The sequence below is a fragment of the Globicephala melas genome, chromosome 15 (assembly GCF_963455315.2).
Source record: "Globicephala melas chromosome 15, mGloMel1.2, whole genome shotgun sequence".
Lineage (NCBI taxonomy): Eukaryota > Metazoa > Chordata > Mammalia > Artiodactyla > Delphinidae > Globicephala > Globicephala melas.
Window position 1 is genome coordinate 21,299,622 of NC_083328.1, and position 12,738 is coordinate 21,312,359.

At 38.5% G+C, this 12,738-nt stretch overlaps 1 long non-coding RNA gene across 1 annotated transcript; it reads right to left on the reverse strand.

The window, feature by feature from the left end:
* Positions 1-6,807: 6,807 nt before the first annotated feature.
* LOC132593433 (uncharacterized) lies at positions 6,808-12,630 on the reverse strand. Its single transcript, XR_009558900.1, has 3 exons — positions 12,451-12,630; positions 8,581-8,755; positions 6,808-7,127 (listed from the first exon to the last, which is right to left on the reverse strand). It is a non-coding gene; the product is annotated as an uncharacterized lncRNA (long non-coding RNA).
* Between the last annotated feature and the right edge of the window lie 108 nt (positions 12,631-12,738).

Sequence of the window (12,738 nt, forward strand, 5' to 3'; positions counted from 1 at the left end):
GTCATGTAGGAGGGACAACCAATCCAGATGAGGAAATAGAGGAAGGCTTTCCAGAAAACACACCCCTGAGCTGCAGCCTAAAGAAACACTAGGAGAGAGCCATATAAGAAACAGTGAAAGCTCTCCAGGCTCAGAATGCTGCATGTTAGACATGGAGGTGTTGAATCAGGCACTGCAAAATGTTTCTCTATGGCAGGGAGTTCATTCTAAGTGGAGGAGTAACAAGAAATGAGGATAAAGGGTAAACAGGGCCTGCATAACAAAGGACCTCATATGTCATTATTTGCATTATATCCTGCAAGTAATGAGAAGCCACTTAAGATTGTTAAGCAATGGAATGACACGTTACTCTAGAAGCAATATGGAAGAAGGGGTTGGAGGGACTGGGGACTAGAGGCAAGGGGACCATGTGGGAGGCTATATGGAAATCCAGGTAAGAGATGATGAGGACCTGAGCTAAAGGAATGGCAGTGGAAACAGAGAAGGGATGGATTCAGGACATATTAGGGAGCTAAAACTATTAATAATTGGTAGCTTATTGGATGTAGGAGACAAGAAAGAGATGGCAAAGACAACTTCTCAATCTCTGATGCGGGCAACTAGAAAGATGGTAGAGCCATTTCCCAAGATGGCAAAGGCAAAGAACATCTTTTGGGGACAAGATGATTATTTGGCAGCAGCGTTTACTAAATGATGCCCTTTAATAGGTTACAAAGAGGTGCTTAACTTTACCACAAAATTTAGCATTAGAAGTCTCTGCAAAAAAGGAGTTCACATTCAATTTGACAGAAAGGTATAATGACTCTGCCTAGAAATGAATGTTAAACACATTTCAGATCAAAGATGTTTCACTGCTTGAAAGGAAATGGCAAGACCTACTGTAATTTTGGGACTGGCACCGGCATTTACTTACATGATAAAAGTGAGATAACGAGCCAACAAATAATAGTATTGCTGTCCAAGAAGTAACATGACAATGGAGGCTGTTCCTTCTAGGTAGAATGCAAACAAGATACATAGTAACCGAACTTCCTCAGCCGGGACTGGCTGACAAGTGCAAGGCCCTGAAATGGAAGCAGATTGGCGTCGTGTTAAGATGGAATCCCATGAATTATGCTTATTCTTCCTGACAACGAAATACACGTTCTCAGCCAAAGATAAATTTGCTTCTGAATTATAACATCAGTTGAAACACACAACTAATACTATCTATCATGGTTAGAAATGTTATTATCCATTGATACCCATAAAAGTTGACCAATATTCTATAAATAACAAGGAAACAGCTATTATTTCCTATAAAATGAACAAAGTGAGCAACAGTTTCATACATTTTTATTTCCACACTAACATGAGGTTTTACTAAAACCAACTATGAAAGAACCATCACTTAGAAACAACAAGCATTGCTTTATTGTAATGTGAAAAGGCCAGCTCAAATCTAAAATAAATTCAGATTTTAAAATTTGGGATTAAAGCCCAGAATTCACCTAGCACACAGTAGTAAATAGTTAAATGAATATCTTACTATTCTTCTTGCTGTAATATGTCTGAAATGTACTTTCTTAATCCTAACATCAAGCACCAGAGATAAACAATAGTTTATGATTCTATCTACATTTCTTCTGGTTGTGTTTCCTGCCTAATCTTATATATTTTCATAATTCTACTCGATTCATGTTAAGAGCTCAATCACATTTTTTTACTGCATTTCTTGCTACCAATGAAAAAGTTCATTGTTCTAGACCAAAAAGTTAGTGCTAAATATACATATGTACATTAACAAAGATTAAAAGATCCTCTTTGTTTTCAGTTTTAAGAAGTATATCATTTAGCCCTGAACTGTTTTCACTAACCAAATGTGCATACATTACAATTAGAGAATTTTCAATGATGTAATACCAATATTCTTTAACAAAAATAAGGGGTTTTCCCCCGACTGATTTTTTTGGTTTAATTCTGTACTTTCAAGGAACAAGAGCGCTTTTTTTTTTTAATATTAAAACAATGGCTCAGTGATTGATGGGATCCAAGGCATTTCTTAGAGTTCTATAAGGTAAAGTATGTAAAACACCCCAGCAAGCCCCCTTACATTCCTATATTTAATAATAATATTGTAAATTTACACAGTTCCACATATTGAAATGAAGCTTCTTGTTTTCAACCTCTAATACAAAAATACTATACAAAATATAAGAAAGTAATAATGTAAGAAATATGTGGCAAAGTGGAAAGAGAAAGATTTTGAAATCAGATGTCCCTAGGTTTGAATTCCAGCTTTGCCACTTTTATCAGCTGTTCATTCATAGACAAGTTACTTTACCTAAGAGGCATTTCCTCCCACTAGCACTCCCTCCCCTTCTCTGTCTCTGTCTCTCTCATCATATAAAGTACTTAATAATTGTTCCTTATTACTTTTCTGTCCAATGTAAAAAGATATGAGCCAGGGACTTCCCTGGCGGCACAGTGGTTAAGAACCCGCCTGCCAATGCAGGGGACATGGGTTCGATTCCCTGGTCTGGGAAGATCCCACATGACACGGAGCAACTAAGCCCGTGCGCCACAACTGCTGAGCCTGCGCTCTAGAGCCCGCAAGCCACAACTGCTAAGCCCATGCGCCACAACTGCTAAGCCCGTGCACCACAACTACTGTGAAGCCCGCGTGCCCAGAGCCGGTGCTCCGCAACAAGAGAAGCCACTGCATTGAGAAGCCCGTGCACCGCAACGAAGAGTAGCCCCCCACTCGAGGCAGCTAGAGAAGGCCCGCGTGCAGCAACAAAGACCCAATGCAACCAAAAATAAATAAGTAAAATTAAATTAAAAAACATTATCTTAAAAAAAAAGATAGGAGCCAATGATGAGTAATATAACGACAAAAAAAGAGACTACTTTTTCTTTTACTAAAGTAAAGCCTTCTACAAACTGAGGGTTTTGGCTCTCCATTCATGTGTTTATTGAGTAGAAGCTTGTGAACAATGTGTCCCAGAACAAGTGTTGGCAAACAAATGCCAAAGAAGCCTAAATCCAAACAGAGATAAAGGCAATGCTGTGCTTATAGTGAAAGTTTAATAAATATTTGCTGCACTGAGATTTAATAAAAGCTAACATTTCTAGAGTGTTTATTTTGTGCCAGGAACCATTTTAAGTACTTTGTATGTCTTAATTCATTTAATCCTCATAATAATTCCAATCCGTAGGTACCATTTTTATTCTCATTTTACAGGGAAGGAAACTGAGACACAGAGAGCTTCAGTAACTTCCCCAGGGTCAGACAGCTAATAAGTGGGGAGGCAGACTTCTCCCTGGCAGTCTCCATGCTCCTAACCCATTTACTATTCTGCCTCTTGGAGGGGAGTGGGATGTGGAAGAGTCACAGATCGATTAAAACAGTTATTAGAGAGAAAAAGCACTTGCTCATTCTTTTCTCCTTTCATTTATTCAATTCCTCAAAAAGAAAGCCACTGGGAAGAGAGCCTGAGAAAATGAAAATACAGTGCTTAGCCTTCGTTACCAAAACCAACAGGTATTGTGTTAAAGTGACTTAGCCACATAAATAACAACAAATTCCAACAAGCTGTCATTTTTTTTACCCCAATAATTTATACGTGTCACTTCTTTAGAAATTAAGAATAAAATTTAAGGCAACTTTGGATTTCCACTTTATAATGATTTTTTTTTTGAGATCAACAGAGATTCATATGTTAGTGTGAAGCCTTGAGAAAAATGATCGTTGAAATCTTTTGGCTATACTTCTCTTAAAATTTAATAGCCAAGAGAGACTGGGAGAAAATATTGCTGAACATATATCCAACAAAGCACCTTTACTGAGAATACATAATATATTGAATATATAAAGTACTCTTACAATTCAGCAATATACAATTCACTTAAAAAATAATTAAATATTTAAACAAATAATTCACCAAAAAGATATATGGGTGGCAAGTAAGCACATTAAAAGATGCTCAAGGGCTTCCCTGGTGGCACAGTGGTTGAGAGTCTGCCTGCTGATGCAGGGGACAGGGGTTTGTGCCCTGGTCTGGGAAGATCCCACATGCCACGGAGCGGCTGGGCCCGTGAGCCATGGCCGCTGAGCCTGCGCGTCCGGAGCCTGTGCTCCGCAACGGGAGAGGCCACAACAGTGACAGGCCTGCGTACCACCAAAAAAAAAAAAAAGATGCTCAACATCATTAGCAGTCATTAGGAAAATGCAAATCAAAACTACAATAAGATACTGCTACACACCTACTAGTATAGCCAAAACTAAAAAGCCTGATATAATATTGATGAGAATGTGGAGGAACTGGAAAACTTATACATGATTGGGAGGAATGTAAAATGGTACAACCATTTTGGAAAACAGTTTGTCAGTGTCTTTAAAAGTTAAACATTTACCTACCATGCAGTTCAGCCATTCTACTCCTAGGGGTTTACCCAAGAGAAAGGAAAGCATATGTCCATACAAAGATTGACATGTATACACTAATGTGTATAAAATTGATGACTAATAAGAACCTGCTGTATAAAAAAATAAATAAAAATTAAATTAAAATTCATCTAAAAAAAAAAGACACAAATTTTCACAGCAGCTTTATTTGTAATAGCCCCAAACTGGAAACAACCAAATGCCCATTAAAAAGTGAATAGGTAAACAAACTGTGGTATATCCACACAATGGAATATTATTTGGCAATAAAACGGAATGAAATACTGATACCACAGCAACATGACTGAAGAATCCAGACCAAAAAATAGTACGTATTGTATTATTCCATTTATATAAAAATCTAGAAAATGCAAACTAAGGAAGAATTAGAGGGAGGGATTACAAGGACAATTTGGAGAGCGATGAGTACGTCTACTATTTTGATTGTGGTGATGGTTTCATGGTACATACATAGGTCAAACTGTACCAAGTCGTATAGTTTAAATATATGTAGTTTCTTGAGAGTCAATCATACCTCAATAAAACCGTAACCAAAAAACTACCTTATTTCAACTCATTTTTTTGAGATTATGAAATGTTCTAAACTTGACTGTGGTGGGAGTTCCCTTGTGGCCTGGTGGTTAGGATTCCAGGCTTTCACTGCTTTGGCCCAGATTCAATCCCTGTTCGGGGAACTGAGATTCTGCAAGCCATGTGGCACGGCCAAAAAATTTAAAAATAAACAAAAATAAAATTGACTGTGCTGATGGTTGCACAAGTCTGCGAATATACTAAAAACCACTGAATTGTATACTTTAAATGGGTGAATTAATTGTATGGTATGTGAATTACATCTCAATTAAACTGCTTAAAAACATCTATCTATTGGGAATTCCCTGGTGGTCCAGTGGTTAGGACTCTATGCTTCCACTCCAGGGGGCACAGGTTCGATCCCTGGTCAGGGAGCTAAGATGCCATATGCCACTGGGTGTGGCCAAAAAAATAAAAATATCTATCTACTTTTTTTTTTTTAATTTATGTAAGAGTTCAACAAACTTTTTTTTACCTGGAGGAGATACTATAGGCAAGTACATGATTAAAAGTGGGAATGTATATATAGCCTAGAATCTGACAATAACAAGTAGAAACAAGAACTCAAACAGCTCCCCATTCTGGGTCAGCAAACAGCTTGAAAAACCTCAAACTGCCATGAAGGGGGAGCATCATTTTACTGTGTACACATAGTCCCTGAGACTATACTGATAAGCCAAAAATGCTACTCTATTTGGTAAATTCTGCTAAACAGACCACATAAACACAGTACACTTTAGAGAGAGAATCTTAAAGTGCACGACTCTAAGGGCCTCTGAGCCTCCCTTTTCTCATTTGGCAGGATGGGTCTTTCAAAGGTAGTTGTCAGGATTACACGAGATAACGTATACAATGTACTTGGCATGGCCCATTGCACATGGTAAGCACTCAGAAAATGTGAGTTACCAGTATTATGGTATATACAGTAACCAAACTATGATAAAGGCCTTGAGCTAATGGCAGAAAGGCAAATTCTATCCCTCATACTTTGCTTAAGAAAGTGTGGCAACATTTAGAACATTTCAGAACTACTTCTACCCCACATGGTTTAAATCTTTTGGAAAGTTAGTAAACAGTAAAAACTTGTCTATCTAGAATAACTTATTCTCTGAAGAGTATAGATAACAGATTTTAATTGTGAAAACAGGAAAAACCCATATCATAGGCTAGATTAAGTCATATCTTTAGAGGATATATGTAGGTTAAGGGAAGCAATTTTATTCATCAACTCTCCAAATCGTGTAATAAACAACAGGTTGGTATATTTTTTGGAGGATACACCCTCTACAATAATGGTCATGGCCATGGAATTTTACTAACGCTCTGGAATTCTAGGACTCCAGTCTTTTAGCCAAGTGTTTTTGAAACCTGGCTTCAGGAATCCATGATCAAGTAACTCTTCTTCCTTGTAACAGTCACAGGAATCTTAAATGTCAGGATAAAGCAAAATGACAGGCTCACAGGAAGCCATGCATTTTCCTCTGTAGTTGTGTGGAGGTTTAAATGAGGAAGCTCAGGAGAACAAAATTGAAAAGCTAAATGTTTAAAATATTACATTGCTCAGCTTTCTTGGGTGCTCCTTCCTTTTTTCTTTGCATCTCTTGTTTCCATTATGTTTCTACAGAATCTTGTATAATTTCTGGGACTCTGAATCTTTGGGTCTCTTAATAAATGTGAATCATTTTTTCCAACTACTGATATAATCAGGTTTTTAATTCCTCAGCCAGGTAAGAGTTACATCTTTAATCCCTGTAGGAAGATACATGAAGAATCATCACATACCTGTGGGCAGATAAAGCCTGATGCCGCTTATGGAAGAAGGAAGAACATCCTTAGGAATGAGATTATCAACAGAGATCATCATGAAGTTACTGAAGAAGGTTAAATGGAAGACTTGGAAGAAATTCATAGTCAGAAAAAGGCGAAAGTTTTTCTGGATCAAGATTTGTCTCATCAGTGAGATGATGGAGGTCCAGGGGAGATCCTATTCAGTTTCTGAGAAAGGGTTTTCCTCAGGGCTTCTTTTAGGTTCTAAGTGACTCACGTGGCGCATGCCAATGTAAAGGCTGGCAGTAGCAAGAATAGCATGACAACAGTGATGGCCTGAAAACTGAGCAAAATTTCCATGTTATCAGAGATGAGACCACAGAAAAGGATACTGGTAGATCCTACCAGTGATGCCACTTGGTTGATTTTAATAAGCTGAAGCCGACTAGTGAAATTAGTGAAAATAATTTAAATAATTAGCTGACTAGTGAAATATCTAGTGAAAATTTCTGCAAACAGTACACACTGGGCTTGCTGAACAAAGGTAAGCGTGCTATCAAAAGCACATAATGATACCACCAGGTGAAGCCCACTAACCCAGTCACCTTCATGATAGTACTTCCAAGGGAGCCAAGGAAGCAGGAAGGCTATTTCATATAAAGGGCCACCACACAAAACAGAACTATGATGATTGGAACAGCAGTCAGCCTAACAGTTGTTGTGAAAATACCCAGTCAGGTCGTTAAGAGCATTCCAAATCATTAAAATCATCTAGGAGAAAAAAAAAAAAACAACACCACAGGATTATTTTAGTATAGTTTATACTGATGAAAATGACCCCTGAATTTTTAATTAATGTGAAGTAACCAAAGTTGATCAGTTGAGAAAAAAAAAAAAAAAGCTCATTGCTTCCAGTATCTGTAGGGGGTGTACATATTGAAATATTAATAATAACAGCTAATACTACCTCTCAAAAACAGTGTACATTCACTTTGTGTTTAGGCAAACAAGTTTTTACATGAATTATTTCATTAAATCCTTAAAACAACCCTGTGAAGCAGTTACTATTATTATCCCTGCTTTACAAGGAAACTGAGGGCCAGATATGTTAAGCAACTTGCCAGGCTAATAAATGACAGAGCCAGGGTTTGAGCCAAGGCAGATGACCCCAGAGTCTGTGCTTTCAATCATTACGCTACAGTGTCTCCCCACAAGGCACACAGCCATGCCTCTGCAAAGAGTGATGGCCTGTTTACAGACCATGGCACAGTTTTACATAATTTCATTAGGAAAGGTTAAAATATTAGTGTTTGCCATCTCAAAATGGCAAAAACACTTATTAGATCAAGGATGTTGTTGTTGGTAATAAACAAGTAACATTATAAACCATACGGGTTTTTAAGACCATGAACTCTATCCATCCTGAACATCTAATTGGTAATGAGTTACATTAAAGTTACATAAAGTTACATTTAATGAGTTACAGTAAAATTTGTGAATACCATGGGTCATTTCAAAACATAGAATATCTTAATAATTCTAATTTTTCCACATAAGGGAATTTTCCAGATAACCAAAAGCTTACCCTTTAAACTCTAAAGCTGTTGTGTTTTGACAATCTTTCAAAAGTCTCTTTGCCGTTAAACAGAGGATCTTGGACATGGATAACCTCTTCTTGATAGTTAACTCTTTCAGCTCATGAGGAATCAGCTCCTTGTAAAACCACAGCAAGGCACAACTATGAGGAAGGAGAAACTCTGTCCTAAGGTGAAAGGACAACAAGGGCTCCATCTCACCTGCGCTTGGTAAAAGGCCACTTCTGAAATCTTGTACAGGTGTAAAAAAGCCTTTACATAGTAGAAATTGAAGATAGAATTTAGCATTTCAGCCCCTAATGTTATCCTAGAAAATGCCCAAGCAATGGTTTTGATATTTTAAAATGCCATTTTCCACACAGAGGAATTCTTCTTCCTTTAGTTTAAGAAAAAAAAGAAATGGTTAAAATTCACTGCTTGCATACAATAACTGATGAGTGGCAAAATTCCACTGGACACTAGTTAATTTAAATAAAAGTTCAAAACCACTAGCTGTGAATACGCAACGAGATTTAATACTTTACTTTCTTATCCACTCACTCAACAATCTGTGAGATGTTGCCAGGAACCCTAATTTGCATAGAGTGTGGCTTTACTTGAATATATCTTTAGTATCTCTTCTAACTTATAAAAGTGAAATATATTCAAGAGTTTAGACATGTTTAACTAGTGGTCAGGGAGATGTGTTTATGGCAGTATTATCCTCCCTACTTGGGAGGTTACAACAGAAAAAAAACAATGAAGTGACATCCTTTAGCAAGTGTCAAAGAGAAGGAATAGCTGCAAGCCCTTCATCTTAGCATAAAGTTGTCCATTCAGTAGTACAGACTTGCAGTGGGAGATTTATTTTTGATCTCCTCCTGACATTCTATGTAACTTTGGCCCAAAGCTAAGATGGATATAGAAAGAACACATTTTGGTCCTCGCTCTGATGTAAATGTTCCTCTTAAATCTGGCAAATTGTCTTACCCTTTCAGGGACTTGATTTATCCAACTGGAAAACAGGAAAAGGTTAACCAAGAAAGAGGTAGGTATAGACTCATCTTGCTTTTTTAATCTTGATTATAGGTTTAAGATAACACCATGGGGACTTTCCTGGCGGCACAGTGGTTAAGAATCCACCTGCCAATGCAGGGGACACGTGTTCAAGTCCTGGTCTGGGAAGATCCCCCATGCCACAGAGCAACTAAGCCCGTGCGCCACAACTACTGAACCTGCACTCTGGAGCCCACGAGCCACAACTACTGAGCCCGCGCACCTAGAGCCCGTGCTCCGCAACAAGAGAAGCCACCACAATAAGCAGCCCGTGCACCACAACGAAGAGTAGCGCCCACTCACCACAACTAGAAAAAGCCCACATGCAGCAACGAAGACCCAATGAAGCCAAAAATAAATAAATTAAATTAAAAAAAAAAGATAACACCATGATTTTCCTGTTTTATAATGGGCAGGTCTCCAAAATCTTACTGAAGCAGAAAACAAAAATATTCAGATAATTCGAGAGATGTTACCTGCTTAAACAATTCTTGGGAATTAAGCAGGAACCTCAGTCTATATTACCCAATTTCTTAGAGAAGGGGAGAGCAAGTTAGAAGGGGGAAGTGGGTATCTGGCTCAAATGATCAAATTACCTAAGTGCCTGAGTTTCATTTTGCATCGGGTAGATACAAGAATGATTTTAATTCTATGGCAAGTAGAGCCCTAGAATTATCAAAAAGGTTATGAAACCCATATGCAGACCAAGCATTGTCTGTGAACAGAATAAAGAATATTTTGCCCATTTGTGTACTAGCTTTCTTAAAATGTTTGTAGATTCTGCTGTAATGATACAATACAAATACTTGAACTGTTATCATTATGCATTCTCAAACTCTTGAAAAATACAAGTACTATTATGTGGAGGTCAGCCAACTTTTCCGGCTTTAAAGGTAATTCTCAGGTTTGAAAACGCTGGGAAGTACTGTTGAAGACCTCACTCTAGGGAGTTACTTTTTGGCATAAGTGAGAATGAAGATTGAAGCTGAGGCCACAGGGTTACTAAGAGAGCCAAAAACAAGGGAGTCCGGAGAACCAAAAGCCAAGATACAAATTTAGCCCACCAAAATCTAGGCACTCTTTCTTAGTTTTATTTCAGGCATGCTAAAACAAGAAGCATGCCACACCCTCTGAACTGATCTATCATTAAGTCAGAAGGCAGGTATTTATAAACTCAGAATTTTGCAAAGTATCATAAGCTTGCTTAGTTGAGTTCAAATTTTTTTTAAAGATTTTGAGTTAAGCACCCACCCTGTCTGAAACATAAGGTTTATGTGAGATATATATATATATATAAATATATATATATATGGTGAATATAAGGTTTTAATAACATTACAAAAAACTCCATAGCCTAAACTTCTGTTTATATATATTGAGAGGAGGAAGTAAAAATCTTCCTTATTTCTATCCGCAAAAGGAACTATCAGTATTTTGCTTTAGATTATTTTCATCGTAATAAGCACTTATTTCAGTAGGTATCAAACTGAAAATCACCACTTAAGAATCTTTTTAAAGCCAACACTACTATCTAAAAACTCTCCTTACCTGATTTTACTATAGCAACAAAACACCAAAGAACAAGAATAGTGTATCTTTACAACCAGGAATAAAGGATTTCTGAAACTGGTTCTTCTGTAACACAAAATGTTTTATACAAAAGAGTTTAAAAGTAGCAAAATGGTGTAATGATTAGGGTGGGCAGGTGCACAAAATACTGGTGAATTATTAAATGAAACCCAAAACCCTCCTTTTAGAATCAGCTTGGGTTGTTATTCACTAACCTATTACTAAACCAAATAATAATGTTGCTGAAGAGGCTGCTTATGATTGCTTCTCAGCTATGACTATAGACTCTAAAAGAATGATGGAAACCCCTCCAAAGCAGGGTTTTTAGCACTGGAAGCTAACTTGTCTTTTTCAGTGCAATTTTTGTTCATGCTTTTGCAGGGGGAAAAAAGTTTCCCCAAATAGTGTCCTTAAAAAGAACACACTAATACTAAAAGGCATAAAGTCTGGTATGTGGGGTTTTGTGGGGGGGGGGACGGATTGCCATTTAAAATCATCAATAACTTTAATTCTCCAGACCATTCTTTTTCGTTGTTGTTTTGTGTTTGTTTTTTGAAGAATGTTAAAGGGCATTTCAATACAGTTTCCCATTTGACCCGGAGTCAAAAGGAGTTTTGCCATGGAGAAAAAGCACTTTCCATCTTGCAGATTAGTGGCTGTGAAAGATGAGTCTCTTGAAGGTCAGAGGCATGATTCCAGCCCTTCAGCTTCCACAAATCACCATCAGCAAATCCTAAATCCAATCATCTCTCTTTCCAAAGAGCTTTCTCTGTAGTGACTTACTTGTAAATTAAGATAGTTGGTTTTAGTTATTTTCTTTTGGCTCTGGGCTAATAATATCTCTACCAGAATATTGACAACCAGGGCAGTACAAGCTACACAGGGGACCTAGCTTCTTTCTTAACCTAGCAATAAAAAGTAGATCAGTTACATTTTACCTTTTAGTATACCTGGATTCAGAAGAAAAGGATTTGTGAGTTTACCATTCCTCTTTTATTACCTCTTCCACGTTTACTGGCTGGCATTCTACTCTAAGCTGTCTTCTGTCAGCTGTACCTTTACCATTACATCAAGGCTGAGAATATTGACCTTCTGGTCTGTCACCCTACTTTAGAATTTCTGTGCTTTGTCTGCACGATGATGGTAAAAGCCACAACCCATGAGCCGTATTTATTTTGTTACTGTCTGTGGAGAACAGCGTTCACTGCCCTGCTGGCCATCAAGTGCTCGGGCTGCATTCTCTTCTTTCCAGGTGTAACGTCATGACTTCAGATGCTTAACTGTGCAGTTAGCTTCAACTGCACCCCTTCCTACCCCCAGATACTCAGGTAGGTCTGAGGCCCACCATTTCAGGGGAAGTGAGTACAAATTATCAGTGGGTTAGAGGCTCAGATATCAAGGAAAAAACAGCTAACTGCTCTAAACTTCCGACCGACCCTCAATTTCCCCGCATTAAGCAGAGCAAACCTGGGAGTCAAAAGACCAGTAGGGGCCGGCGGGGCAGCGGACCTCGGTGTCCCGGCACTCCTCGCGCCTCCCGTCCGCAACCGCCCACTGCTCGGAGGCCGGACTCCTGCCCCTCACACCCACGCAGCCCGTCCATCGGCTGGACATCCATCAAAGGGGCCGCGGAGGCCGCCACCTCTACACCCCAACAACCCGAACGCACGCCCAGAAGTGACTCAAAGCAGAGGAGGGGGCGGGGCCTTCGGCCGCACCCCTTCTCCTTTTCCCGCCTCCTTTGTTTCCTTCGGA